The following is a 2,571-nucleotide window of genomic DNA, read 5'->3' as shown; positions in this document are numbered from 1 at the left end:
TCATTCTCCCCCTGTACTTGGCCTTAGTGAGGCCGCAGCTGGAGTACTGTGTCCAGTTTTGGGCTCCACAATTCAAAAAGGATGTGGAGAAGCTTGAGAGAGTCCAGAGAAGAGCCACGCGCATGATCAGAGGTCAGGGAAGCAGACCCTACGATGACAGGCTTAGAGCCCTGGGGCTCTTTAGCCTGGAAAAGCGCAGGCTCAGGGGTGATCTGATGGCCACCTACAAGTTTATCAGGGGTGACCACCAGTATCTGGGGGAACGTTTGTTCACCAGAGCGCCCCAAGGGATGATGAGGTTGAATGGTCACAAACTACTTCAAGATCGTTTCAGGCTGGACATAAGGAAGAATTTCTTTCCTGTGCAAGCCCCCAAGGTCTGGAACAGCCTGCCACCGGAGGTGGTTCAAGCGCCTTCATTGAACACCTTCAAGATGAAACTGGATGCTTATCTTGCTGGGATCCTATGACCCCAGCTGACTTCCTGCCCTTTGGGCAGGAGACTGGACTCGATGATCTTCCGAGGTCCCTTCCAGCCCTAATGTCTATGAAATCTATGAAACTCCCCAGCTGCCTGCAGGTAAGTTTATGGGGGCATGCAGATTGAGACCCCCACTACGAGGAAGGGAGTGGGGTGGGGTCTGGGCCTGGGGGTGCTCCCCAGCCAAGATAGTACATGCAGCCCATGGCTGAGGTAGGGAGTCAGACAGAGCCATGGGCAGCTCATCCAGGAGGTAGTCAAGGGGCCAGCTCCCTGCTGCTGCATGCATGCCTGGAAAAGGGGGAATGGAGGGGCACATGTCCCCCAGATTTGTGGGCAGGGCAGAGGCAGATGCAGGATGCCTGCTGCAGGCTCGGGGCTCCCCACACTGCTACCCTCCCCCAAGGAGCCCAGTGCCAGCTGCACCACCATGACAAGGTGCCTGCTGCCTGCGTGGCAGCAGCAGAGTCAATGGTCTGGAGTTGTGCCCCCTGCTGCTGCTGGTTGGACAGAGGATGCCCCATTGCGACAAAGCTGCCATGGGGCTCCTGGGGGAAAGGCAGCAGGGCAGGGAGCCTTGAGCCTCCATCTCACAGCCCACATCTGTCCGCGCCCCCCATGGGCTCTGCTCAGCTATGCTATGGCTGTGCCACCACAGGGAGCATCATCCTTGCCTTTTCCCTCCCCCAGCAAAAAAAAAGTCAGTGCCTATGGATTAGGAATCTGTAGAATCAGGCAGAACACAAAGTCCAAGGGTGAACTGGGTCAGGTAGCCATGGGATCAGTCAGAGAGCTAGTAGAGGCACAAGACAAAGGCAAAGCAGCCTGGGTACAGATTGAGCCCTGTTGCCCAGAAACTTCCTCTTCTGAATCAGGGGTTATGCTGGAAGGGGTGAAGTATCAGCTGACCCTGTCTGACCACTCCAGTGGCAGAGAGTGACTAGGTGACTAGGCCCACATGGAGACCTCTGGCCACTTGTGTCCAGGCTGTGTGCTCAGGCTGGGATGAACAGCTGCACCATGCAGGCCAAGGCCCCATGTTTGAGACCACAGCCAGTGCGTTTAATTTTTTACAGGATCATTTATCGTGTGACTGGTGAATTGTATCTGGTTATGCTTTGGGTGCTAAAAATATTCAAAGTCATTATGTTCTTTTCCTTAATATAAAGTTTAATACATATTTAGTTAAGGTCCTTCCTTCCCTAAATTAATCTCTAGTATGATAAAATCTTGATGAACATATTCTATTATGACCAGTATAAATTTATTAGCAAGCAAATATCATTTAATCTCTATTCATTTTTTTAAAAATCATTTGTTTTTTGTATAATGCCAAAATGAAATATACTAGAGCTCTTCTTTTACCAATATTTTTGGTAAAACTGGGATATGCTTTTCAGCAGACAAATTTATGGATTAACGGCTAGCTCAGTATGGCCCTGATTGCACATCTGGCATTTTTCAGAGTGGCCCTGATTCCTCACTTCTCATGGTTAGCTGTCTGCTGTCTGAACCCACCTGCTTCACAAGGCAATGAGGAATAGTGTAGTTTCTGACTGAATGTTTTATTATTTTTATTCAAGACTCATAAAACACAGCACAGAATCTGCTCTAAGCTGTTGTCTACCTTTGTCCCTGCCATTCCAAGACCTTCCAGTCAGAATGAAGAGGATAAGATTTATTCCCTAGCGCCCACACCCCACATCTGTGACAATAATTACAGTCATGCCTTGCTCTTATAAAGTGGTTAATAATATATAGAGGTGCACTGATACTTTGGTCCCATATCAGATCGGCACCGATATAAGGAAAATTGACTGTATTAACAATCGACTGTTTTTGGCTGATGTGGCTGATAATGCCACCGATAAATGCCCTGTGTTTGCGCAGCCACAGTGCAGCAGGTGGGCAGGCACTCAGCAGCCTAGTCCTTTGGGTGTCGGGGAGGAAGGAAGGGCCTGGGGGCAGGGTGCAGATTGAGGCCTCTGCAGTGAGGGAGGGAGTGAGGCTAGGGTTGGGGCAGGGGCAAGTGCTGCACAGCTGGGGAAGGGCACAGGATGGAGCAGAGAGTGGCTTTTCTCGAGAGGAAC

The sequence above is a fragment of the Alligator sinensis genome, unplaced genomic scaffold, assembly GCF_000455745.1.
Source record: "Alligator sinensis unplaced genomic scaffold, ASM45574v1 scaffold1192_1, whole genome shotgun sequence".
Classification (NCBI taxonomy): Eukaryota; Metazoa; Chordata; order Crocodylia; family Alligatoridae; genus Alligator; species Alligator sinensis.
This window is presented reverse-complemented; position numbering follows the sequence as displayed.